This window comes from Pogona vitticeps, chromosome 6 (assembly GCF_051106095.1).
Source record: "Pogona vitticeps strain Pit_001003342236 chromosome 6, PviZW2.1, whole genome shotgun sequence".
In the NCBI taxonomy this organism is placed as follows: domain Eukaryota; kingdom Metazoa; phylum Chordata; class Lepidosauria; order Squamata; family Agamidae; genus Pogona; species Pogona vitticeps.
In genome coordinates, this window is record NC_135788.1 from 42,823,357 (window position 1) to 42,836,464 (window position 13,108).

The following is a 13,108-nucleotide window of genomic DNA, read 5'->3' on the forward strand; positions in this document are numbered from 1 at the left end:
CCCTTCCCCCATCTTTCTTCACTGCCTGTCTTTTACATACTATGGATGATTTTGACCTTGGTTTCAAGGGACAAACTTTGCTAACTCGCAGCACCCCCTTGTTTACTTCGGCCATTTTTTGGAAAATATTCAGGAAAAATATTTGTAGAGCAAGGATCTGGAATATAGTTTTTCTAGTTTGCATTCTGCAGAACTGGCATAGCAATGTTACTTTCCTTGAGAAGTTAAAAGTTGTTTATGTTTCTTTGTCGTGTGAGTTGTATTCACTTATACCTTTGCTTCACAATTTTGTTCAATCCAAAACAGCCCTTCAAAATATTTTGGCACAGAGGGACTACAGCCACATCCCAACTATTCTTGCTTCTGTATTCTCCCAGCAAGCATAGTACAGATGATGTGCTCATCTTCTGAGATTCTCTAGCCATGTGTAATTTTTCATAATGGAAGGTGCTGTTGGAATTTGTGTGTAGTTTAGGTATACTTGTTTTTAAAAACCAAGAAATTCTGTTCTTCAAAAAGCTCAAGGTATCTTTTAGACCATCTTGATTGCTGACATGGGTGTCATCAACATTCAGTCATCCTTTTTCCTGCTGGCCATGCAGGCACTATATTGTGCAGTAATACTGAGCCATTTCCTGACATGTTGAATAATGGCTAGCAAAGCATAATATCTTGCAATCTTAAACCAGAATGTTTTTTTAAGAACTGAATTTGTATATCACCTGGAGTATTAATTGAGAGAAGAGGTGATTCAAACATATTGTAAATTAATTATATAGACAAAGAAGTGCAGCTGTTGCCTGAACAGTAGTAGCATCAGAAGCTAGGCAAAGGAACACATATAGAAACATCCTGAAATAAATATGCTAGTAGAAAAATGGTGGCACTGTATTGATTACACACTGAACAACTGAGAAGCTGCCAATGATTAAAATGTGACAAGAGTACTACTAAGGAAAGTTTGCTGGCTCTCAGGATTGAGAGAGATATTTAAGCCTGAGATGAATATGCAAATACGTATATATGTTTTTCTTATGTCTAGAGAAGGAGCATAGAATTCTCACTATGAAAGCCCCCAAACAAGACCACAAATCCTACTTTTTGTAACTGGTTGTTCTGTCAGATAAATCTTATTTGTCGGGACTTAAACATGATTCAGATTGAGAACAACAGTCTCTAGATGCATAAACCTTCATTTAGATGAACATATTTCCTATGTAGGACACATTCTTATGCTAATACCTGTAAGATGTTTTCAACTGTCTAAAATCTAACTTGTCCAAGATCGTAAATTCTGCAAAGCACCTTCAGATATGAATATATTAGAACTTGATTTTTATATGAGTTTAAAATTTATAATCTGTATTAACTGGCCTCTCACAGTAAGTCCTGTTCTTGAGAAATAAGGAAAAATTGTACAAAAATATTGTAAGGGTTTTTAATGGGATTTATTTATTTATTTATTTATTTATTTATTTATTTATTTATTTATTTATTTATTTATTTATTTATTTATTTATTTATTTATACCCCACCCCATCTGGTCTGTAAGACCACTCTAGGCGGCTTCCAACATGACACAAAACAATAAAATAGCACAGAATATTACAAAGATCATAACATAACAAACGCAATACAAAGGCCAAATAAAAATAAATAAAAGAAAGATGAAAAAGATCAGATATTAGCTGGAGGGAAGGCCTGAATATACAGCCATGTTTTTAATTGACTTTTAAAGGCGCCCAGCATAGGGGCCGCACGAATCTCCGGAAGGAGGTTGTTCCATAGATGAAGGGCCACCGTCGAGAAGGCCCGGTTTCATGTCTTTTCCTTCCGGGCCTCTTTCGGCATCAGGCCCCTCAGCCTCACCTCCTGACTCGTACGAGTGATCCGGGTAGATCTTGGTGGGAGCAGGCGTTCTGCCAAGTATTGAGGTCCTAAACTATTTAGGGCCTTATAAGTAAGCATTAAAACTTTGAAGTTGATGCGAAAACGGATGGGCAGCCAATGCAGCATGGCCAGCGTAGGAGAAATATGTTGGTATTTTCTCACTCCACTAAGGAGTCTGGCCGCCGCATTCTGCAGCAAAACTCAAGAAGAGGTTTTGTTAAAATCACCAAGAGGAAAAGTATACTTTTTAAATTATAACTTTAAAATGAGTTTCTTTATATTTGTATTCATTTGTATATAAAGTATATAGCTATTAAAATAGACCATTAATGATACCATCAGGACCAAAACTATGTTAACTGCTTCTGATAATATATCATTAGATCCCAAGATTCACCAGAAAAAGTGTGAGAATCAGTTGCAACATTGGGTTTCCCTCAACATTGGTTTTCTCTCAAATGAAATTTGATGCAAATTTAAAATTTTGAGCTAGGTACATCATTTACACTGATGTAGCTATAGAAGAATCCAGTCTGAGGTAAGCAGCATCAATAACTTCTGTCCACCCACTGTGGGTATCAGTTTCGTTTTTTTGTTTCTAAAGAATAGTATCTTATTCAATCCCATTACATAGTAAGCTGCCACTGACCTCTCTGCAAAGATCTCAGTGTATGTAAGAGATTGTTATCTGATGAAAGAGTTCCATGCTTCGAAATGCTTAGAAAAATGACTATAACAACAGCTCTCAGAATTCTTCAGCCAGCATGGCTGGGACATTCTGGGCGTTGTAGGCCATAAATACAATTTTTCGTACTGTTGTTCTATTGCCAGCATCCATATACTATGCAAATGTTATATATAGTCTGTTTGACTGTGGAAATTCAATGGGAGGTGCCAATGGTAAACCAGTCCTTGAACATCTCAACAGCCCTATTAGGGTCACCATAAGTTGTAAGCAACTTGAGGGACATAACATGCATGGTTCTACTAGTACACAAGCTCTATATTTTTAGGTCCTTGTCAGCTCTGATTCCATCTGAATGTTCCTTTAAATTAACAGGACTATAATTCAATGTTGAAGTGCATCACATCTAGAGCTTAGACGGGTGGCCCCTTCCTGGGAGTTTCTTTAGTTCAAGCTGCCTGTTGTCTTCTTGGGCATTCCTGAACTTGAGTGTGACAGTTGTTGGGTAAAGATATTGGAAGAATAATTGCCCAGTAAAATAACAGCCATCAGTGTGTGGCACTCCAGAAGTTCCTGGACTTCACACCCATCATCATTTACTACCCTATTTAAGGCCTAATGGGAGTTGCAATCCCAGTGCACCCGGAGGGCCACATGTTGCTGATGCTTGATTAACATGTTTGAGCTTGGGAAAATTTTTCTTTTTTTTTTCTTTTTTCTTTTTTTAAGGGTACAACTTCTAGAATCTTTGGCCATATGGTCATTGTTCTGCAAGTTATAGTTCAAAACAGTTACTTTTGAAAGCTTTACATACATGTGCACTAAGTAGTCCATGGGTAGGTTTGTTGAAAAATTAATAGTGTGCATCTGAGTTATTTATGGACATCGTGGTGGCGCTGTGGGCTAAACTGCAGAAGCCTGTGCTGCAGGGTCAGAAGATCCGGCAGTCGTAAGATCGAATCCACGCAACGGAATGAGCACCCGTCGCTTGTCCCAGCTCCCGCCAACCTAGCGGTTCGAAAGCATGCAAATGCGAGTAGATAAATAGGGACCACCTCGGTGGGAAGGTAAACAGCGTTCCGTGTCTAAATCACACTGGCCATGTGACCACGGAAAGATTGTCTTCGGACAAACGCTGTCTCTATGGCTTGAAGAGCGGGACGAGCGCCGCCCCCTAGAGTCGGACACGACTGGACAAAAATTGTCAAGGGGAACCTTTACCTTTACCTTACCTAATAATTCTAGTAATTTCTTATTTTCAGCTAGAAAGAACATTTGTGCAATACTGTGGTGATACATACAGTAATATTTAGTCTAGTAAAGCTGAAAAATCCTGCTTCACCAGGGCTATGGCACATGTCCATTCAGGTGAAATGTCAAAACAGTGGTATCATACCTTTTTGCAGACCTTCCCTACAGTATTTCTCCCTCTCTCTTTTTTTTAAAAAAATGTTTTTGTTAATAAGAATAACAAGACCTATTTTCCACTACCCTCTCCTGTTGGAAACAACAATATCAACAATGAGAAATGCACACTCTGATATAATTTATTCACATTGTTATAATCTGTATCAGATTAAAATATTGTACCAAATATTGAAAGGGAAAGCTCGTGGAAAATAAATCTTGTTATTCTTATTAATATACAAAAAGAGGAAGCCATGTTTTGAAAAGGTCATCTTGAGAATGAATGTTTGCTTTTATTTTTCTGTGTCAGCATTCTGTGTGTTTTACCATAGCCTTTATCCTGCAGTGCATTTTTTCCACACCCGAAAGGGGAAAAACGGAATCATATTGGATGAAAATCTGTAAACAAAGGAGTCCTCCGTGAATATAATATCCATTCCTTTGGGAGGTAAATTCAATCAAATCATTTCTGTTTTCTTTGCTACTTTATTAATCTCTATGAAGTTCTTCCTCTCGGCCACTTCTTCTACATTCCAGTGGTTTTGGGTAGCTTGTATAGCTGTTGGCAGGGTGACATCTGCTATTTTGTGCTCACTCACTGGAGCCAAATCCCTTCAGAAGATATTCCAGGATGTTAGCATGTCTGTCATCTTGAAGAAAATGTTTTATTTCATTTTTAAAAGAGTTACAGATGAGGATGAGTAGCCTCAAAATAGAAAAGAATTAAAGAACATATGCTATGGATTATTTTGTTAGTTCTGGTAATCTCCTTTCCAATTTCTATTTCAAAACGCACCCAAATCTTATTTTCTTTTTGGTAGGAGCTGCAGCTGATTAGAATAAACATCTACTGTTGTATTCATTTAGAAAGGTAAATGCCACACTGATAACCACTGAAAGTTCTAAACTGACTGGAAATATGTACTTGTGTAGGTTTACATGTTTACTCCCCACTTCCTTTTTATCCCTCCACAGCTGAAGCTGGAAGGAACAAATTAAATAAAGCTTTCAAATAATCATATTCAAGGAGGTGTGGCAGTGTGGTGTGGCAAACAGATCATCAGTTTAGGATGTGGTAATCTTTTCTCACTTGGGTGGCCTCGAGTACAGAAATCTCACTCAGGCTAACTTAACTCACATGACTGGATTCTCTCTCTTCTCATCCCACCCCCTGCTAAACACACATACAGAGAGAAAGAGAGATACAAAATGAGAAAAATTATCTCTTTTTTCAAAAAGTAAAACCTTGTTAATACACTCTCCATAAAATCTTTCTTGAATCTGTAACATCCATATGTTTGTATTCTTTACACAAATATTTAGTCAATGGCTTGTGTTAACGTACCTGACTATCAAGCCAGAAGCATAGGATATTATGAATAAGTGAAGGTTATTTTGTCATTAAAATTTTATTAATGATTCAATCACTCCAGATATGTTTTTATATACCATTATTAGACAGAATTAGACATTTCACATTGCCAACAGTTGGCAAAATTTCACCAACAGATAATCAGATCAGACCTCTACAAATGTCTGGGATCATTTTGTTATCAAAGTAATTCAGCAATATTGTCAGCAATATGTCAAGATCATGACAGCCAAAAATCCCATTACTTTATCTTTAATGGGTCTCCAAAGTATTATTACTTCAGTCCATACCTAACACAGAAGGAAACGAAGAAGTCCATAATTTCTCTGTTTGCACAATTTTTCTTTGCCTTTCAGGCGCGGAATCAAGGATTTGTAGGAAATAGAAATGAACCCTGTGAAATATGAATGATTGTATAGAAAAATTATTCAGATGATTAGCTATCCACCTGCTAGAAGTCCCATTATGTTAAAAAATGATGATGAGCAAGTTGCAGGTACAGGAAAAAAACCCACGAGGTTTCAAACTGATCTCAGTCCACTCCTCCACTTATTTTAATTTATGCATCAGGGTGAGGTCATGCATGTCTGTGCCGCAGCACCCTGTTGGGGAAGCCAGTTACACATTCACACATTGAGCATGAAGGTCTAAAGAGGACAAGCTTGTTTGATCTGCATACTTACAAAGCTCCCATGATCAGGAAATCTGTCACGGAAAGAGAAAATGTGCGTACACATTTTTGTTTAGACTATGCTCTCAATATGCAAAGGTCCAATTTTGGGAGGGTTCCAGGTGTGGAAATTATGGACACATCTCTGTACCTACCATAAATATAGCTTGGTGCAACCGAATAGGGCCAGCTCTTCTTTTATTATATTAAAATACATGTTAAAACATTTTGAACCCAACTAGCACCTCATCTCTTAATGTATCCTCTTTATCAGTATAAAAGAAACAGCTATTGAGTAAGAGGGGAACAGAGTTCTGAAACATTATTTTTTGGAGGCTGCAACTTCCAGATTTAAACCCACAACCTCAGTTATAAAACCAAGTCAGATTACTAAGCCCAAGTTATTGTTTCACCTCGTTCTTGTAGCCTTTAGAATAATTCAGGATAAGAACATAAAAATGTAGCACATGAAAACGAAAAATAAGAAAGTCCAGATTTAATATAACTACCATAAATTCCTATGGCCAAAATACCATTTACTCATGCCTATGAGAACTTGCATAAGTTATGAATTGCCACTGATTACAAAGTGCCGGCCATGTTCCTGGCTACATGCCTGTTTTGTGGTCAGTTGGAAAATCAGTCATTCAAGCAGCACCTTGTTAATTACAACTTACAGGATTTTACTTATGAATGCATAAATCATGAACAAGATTCCAGGCAATTTATGTGCTGTTACGTTTTAAACCCAGAACACCAAGATAAGAGATTGGGGCTAGCAAGGAATATCTGAAAGATCTGTACCTCTACAGGGTTTCCCAAATTTGGGTCCCAGATGTTGTTGGTCATTCAGTTCCCAGAAACTAGCATAGCAAATGTTCAGAGATTAATCCCATCAATATCCAAGGACACTGGCTTGAGAGCCAGTGGGAGGCCCCTTAGGAAACCAGATCGTGTTTAAGAAATACAATAATGACATTTCATGCAATTAAAAACAGTTTTGAGAAAAGAGTTCATAAATATTTGCTGTTGCATTTGTACCTTCAAGCACAATATTGTAGCAGTTAAACAAATTCTAGCCATCTTTCTTTGTTTGCAAGATGTCCTAGTGGTGATGGTGGTAGTGATTATTTAGACTTTCTCCTTGATACTTGAAGCTGCCTAGATTTTGTCAAGGAAGCTCTATCCATGACAGCTTATAACAGAATTTGTAGTCTGTATGGTGCCAGGAAACTTGTTCTTGTGGTAAAAGATTAACATAGCCACTGTTTGGAATTTGTCCCTAGATTTGTAGCTAGACACATACTTTTCACCTGTTTTCAGATACAGCAATAAATGATGAAAGTCTACTGTAAACAAATACTTTAATATCATGGACACACACCCTATAAAGAGGAATACAGACTAATTCTCAACATTCTCCCATGCGACAGACATATTTGGCAGTTAATCCTTTGGGGAGGAAGTGAAGAGTCTTACGATATCTTAGAGACTTAACACATTTGTTAGGGCCTGAGATTACACGAACACTGCCCATTTCATTAGATGCTTCAAGTGTTATCCTGACTTGGCAAATGTATAGAGATACGTATAATTACAGGGATGAGGACTGTACATGCTGAGACATGCACTGGCTTGCAGATAACCACATAAAGAGTAGCCATTTACCAAAACAGCCACTGGATTATGACACAGACATGATCTGTGATAACAAAATAAAACATTTTTCCTTGTTCATATAACATGAAACAGGGATGACTTGTATTGAAGTTCAGTAATTTCATATGGAGACCTGTCTTTAAAGTTCCTTTGGTTACATAGCTTAAGATATGTAACTGAATATCATGGGAAATTGAAATACTCCTTCCCAGGGTTTTGAAGGTGGCCACTTCTAATGACAGATTTTTGTACTGCTGGATCGCTCAGCAGGTTGATAGCCAGAGGAGCCAGGGGCTGGGAACTCAATTCCCTATTCTGTGTCTCAGGAGAAGATCCATCCTGTATAACCTTGGGGAAGTAACAGAAATAGCACTATCCCAGTGCACCCCCTGGAAGAAGGTTATGGTTAACCATTATAGCTAGAAAAGCCCAGAAATAGTACCCATAAGTTGGAACTGACTTGACAACACATAAGTAGTAATGAATGACAGATTTATACCCATTTCAGAGTTTGAAGAAGTTACATGTTGAGACTATCATTCCCAGAATCCCTTTGTATCCATGCTGGCAAGGATTCTGGGATTTACATCCAAAAAACATATTTCCCAAGTTTTATTACGTTTATGCATAGACTGGCCTGTGTGTTCTATGTAGAGTTCAGGTGAGCATTGCTGTTTATTGATGGTACAGCATATCATCCTGGAAGATTTCTCCAGAGATCATTAGCATTATAGCACAGCATCCTCAAGATGCCTTTGTATAAGGCAATTGACTCAATTGCTTCACCAGTACTCAGAGCAATTGTTTTGTACCTTGTGATACTTACTTCTGTGTACCACATAAGATACACAATGGATAGAGTGATGAACTAGAACTCTGGAGAACAGGGTTTGAAATTCACTGGGGGAGTGAAACTCTCAAAATCACTCCTTAAATATGTCACTTAACTTGAAAGCCCTATAAGTGTCCCTATAAGTCAGTTTTGACTTGACAACATGCAACCCCATAAAAGCAAGCAATTTGATCCCAAGGTTTGCTCTGGTGTGATAAATCTTGTCACTACATGAGGACAGCTTTGAATCATCATCCCCCCTCCTGTGAAGTTGCATACATTTAGGAACATGCATATCATGGCATGAAAGGAAAAAAATACTATGGGCAGCTAATGTGTGTAAACTACTTATTCATTGCTGGGATGTTATTTGTAAACCAAAACTACCCCAAATTTCCACATAAGTACAAATACAAAACACAGACTTTCTGCCACATCAATTTATTTATTTAAAAAAGAAGCCAAATTAATAATGCCACAGAAACATTTATCCCCCATTAAAGATTCCTTTATTTTCCCATCCTTCTCCTTTTGATACTCTGGAGAGAGGAAATGGATAATTTGGCCATTGAAATCCTGGAGAAGACTAAGCACATTTACTTCGGAACCCTATTCTTTTTTTCTCTCCTCTACTGCCATCTGGTGTGGTGTTATTCTAATGTCATCATTAGGCAAAAAGGACTGGCAGTTTTACAAAGTTTATTCATTCTAGTTCCACGACACAGACTGTTGCAGACAAGTGTTAACAGTTTTGTTCATAACATTTTAAAGGCCACAAGTGGCATTGTCAAAACCTTGGAATCATTTTATGTATCCTACTGAATAACTGTCCCCCTTTTGAGATTCAGTTAATGCCCTGGAAACATCTTGTGTTGGAGCCACCACATACAAACTATCTTAGCAGGAGCATATCAGCAGCAGCATCTTAGAACTGCAGAGCTGGAAGGGGCCCTATAGAACAATGGTCCCCAACCTTGGGCCTCCAGATGTTATTGGACTTCAACTCCCAGAAATCTTGGCCAGCAGAGGTGGTGGTGAAGGCTTCTGGGAGTTGTAGTCCAAGAACATCTGGAGACCCAAGGTTGGGGACCACTGCTATAGAACACTGAGTCCAGCCCCTGTCGAGGAGTCACAGTGAGGAATTGTACTCTCCATCTGACTCCGCAGCCAGATACCTAAACCACTGAGCTATCCAGTATAGGAAATACATTTAAAATTAAAGATTTTAATTTTAGCTCTTATTCTGTACAGTAATAGATTTCTACCTCCCTTTAAAAAAAAACACTACTCCTACAGTTTTGGTTACTTTTGGAAGAACAGAAACATGTTTCAACTGAAAAGTGAAGTTTCATTTGTACAGCTAATAATTTATCTTAACATATGTTGGGCATTGCAAGTTACAAATTTCCAGAAGTAAATGGGGAAAATAACTTAGAAATGTTGCATCACAATTTCCAGAATCCCATGCCAGCTGTGGGATTCTGGGTCCTGTAGTCCAAAAAGTAACTTGCAAAATCTACTAGGGGAGTCACCTGTTCTTCGGCATTTCACCCCAAGTCACAACTGTCTTGCAATCACACCAAACTCTATAAATAATTTAGGGGGAAAATTAGCTTCTCTGTAGTTACCATAGACGACTAAAAAAGTTGTTTTTTTTTGGACTACAATGCCAAGAAATCTGTAGCCAGCCATAATTGGCAATAATGGTTAGAGAATTCCTGGAGTTGTAATTCTAAAACGTTACTTTTCCAAGTACTGCTTAAAACTATAAGAAGTCAGTGGATAGTACAAAGAAGCAAATTATAATATACAATAAAATCTACCTGTTAGCACCTTTGAGAATTCTCACAATGTCTGCCTGAGCCTGGATCAAACTGATTGGAACTAAATGCTGTTCCATTAAATCTCTGGAATGCCACTTTACATTTAATTTATAAGGTTCTAATTAAAATCCCTTTGATCCAGGATGAGCCAGATATCCTGTCACTGCTGTAAGAAGCTAACAGGTCTATTGCATTGGAAATCATAAGTTGTTTTTGATATCAGATTAACTTGTCTAATGTCAAATGCATCTCAGTTCTTCAAAGGTTGCCATTGCCCACATTATGCATCCAATCAGGTTTTGCAGTGTTCCAGGAACTGGTACGTCAACTGGCAGTTGACAGTTTATTGTGCAGCATCTCTAAAGCAGCAAACACTTAATATCACTGGTGTAAGATGCCCCACTCCAGCTTCACAGCAAAGGTTATACAGGGTGTAAGAAGAAGCAGTACTCCTGAAAAGGTTGCTTTCAGGTTAACAGACCTATACTTTTTTCAGGAAAAGCTTGAATCTTATGAATATAACCACAAGCTTACAACCTTGATAGGATTGACTGGGTTTAGCAGCACAGCATTGTCAGTTCTTAGAAAACAAAATATTGTAGGCATCCTTCAGTCTTGAGAGTGACTGAAGTGCTCTGAATAGAGGTCTTGGAACGGCATCTAGTGTGGCTGAGAAGGCCAATTTGAGAGTTACAATCCCTTCCACACTGAAGACAAATACAATCGGTCTCCTGTCCTGCTTCCTGATTTTGCTAGTTTGGGGACTGCCTCTTTGCCTCGGCCTGCTGAACAAGTGCCTCTTCAAATCGGGAAAGACCATGCTGCACTGCCTGCCTCTAGGCTGAACACTCAGATGTCAAGGTTTCCCCTCTGTTGAGGTCCATTCCTAAGGCCTTCAGATCCCGCTTGCAGATATCCTTGTATCACAGCTGCAGTCTCCCTCTGGGGTGATTTCCCTGCACTAATTCTCCATACAGGAGACCTTTTGGAAAACAGAAAGGACAACGCTTTTCCTAGTACCACCCAAAGGGGCCAAGAGCACAAAGGGATAGCATTATTGCTTTGTAACTTGCAAAGTCTCATGCAAGTTTCAATGAGATGATGGAGAATTGGCTGCACATAATTAGTATTTTATTTTAGTCAAGCCGTCCATGGTCGTGGTTGTCAAATGAGTTCTTTAAAATTGCATGTCTTGCTTTTGTGCTTTTAACAGCAACTTGCTTTACAGAAATCAGGTGGTGAACATTTTGACTGCATAGAAATTGTATAATGTTCCTAGCCACCATATGAATATGGTTAGTGAGACGTTGCTATAGTATCTACCTGCAAAAAAAAAGTATTGGAGACTGTAGCTGTTTTGAAGAAGGGTCCTTTTTATTATTATCCCTAGAGAGTAGCTGAGTGGGTTGGAATGCCTGGCTGGGAGCTGAATGTCTTCTGTGATTCCTGCAAGAGGGGCCAGGTAACATCATCATAAGATATAGGATAAAAATTTAAACATATAACAATATTTTAAAACACCATTAAAGAAGCCATTCCAAAACTTTTTTAATCTGTAAATTCAATAGATGCAGCATTCCTGAAACATCCACTTATCCCTTTATAGCCTGTTTGAAAAGGAACTAAATTGACTTTATGACAGATGATGATGGTGACACATATATTTCTTGGTGCATGGCAGACCCAAAAGTCAAGTCTAAAAATTAGGTGTCAAGTCCTAAAAGTTTTACAGGTGAGGTGACATGTTTGCAAAATCACTAATTTTTTAATTTGAAGACCAAACCAACAGCTCTTGGCAATTTTTAAAAAATTGTAGTCAAAGATTTTGGAATGACCCCAGTTGCCAAAAGTAGGATGGAGAGGATAAACTGATCTTGCTTCCATGTTCTAATTTCTTGTCTTAGTGTTTGGTACTTTGCTATATTTGTACTGCTACTTTTGAGGTTGCACCTAGATGACATCTTTTTCTTTGTTGCTTATTTGGAAGTATAATATGTGATTTATTAAAATCAACTGTTTTATTCAGGCTAACTTGTTTGTCCCAGTACAGTATACTGTAGTAGTTTCAATTTCTGAAACTGGAGGTGGCTGGAAAGTATAATATGGAAGCAAATATACAAAGAAATCAATGAAATTTATCAAAAAATTATCTTTGCAATTTGGTTATCCCTGCACGTGTAATCTGTTGATGCTAGCTTGGAGCATCCAGGTATGATGTGCTGAATTATTTCTTTAGATTTGTAACAAGTTCCACATATATCATGTACCTTGCTTATTATTATTTTTTTAAGTACCTGGTACAAATTACATGATCTTGGATTCCACATAGGAACCTTGAGTTTCAGCCTTCAAATGGCCTAATTTAAGTCACAGGTTCAGTGGTGGCGGCAGCGGCTGTTGTTATTGTTGTCGTCGTCATTGTCATTGTCCAATGCAATATATTTTTGATGATTTTATTCTCCAAGTGGACTCAGTCTTGGCACCTTCTGAAAGCTTCTTATACTTGTGTCTTTTAATGTTTTAAAAACATTATCTTACCAAATGTTGTTCAGTAAAGATATATTTAATTTTATGACACTGATGCCTCTCTTTCTGTGTTCCTCTCTGGGCAAGACTAATAGAGATGGTGGTGTACATTGCCCTTAATACATAGGAGTGGGGAGAGGACCTTTTGTTTTTTACATGTTTTAGACAACAAGTCCCTCTAATCCCATTGGTCATGCCAGCTGGAGCTTTTGGGGCTGAAGTCCGAGACACCTAGAGAGCCAAA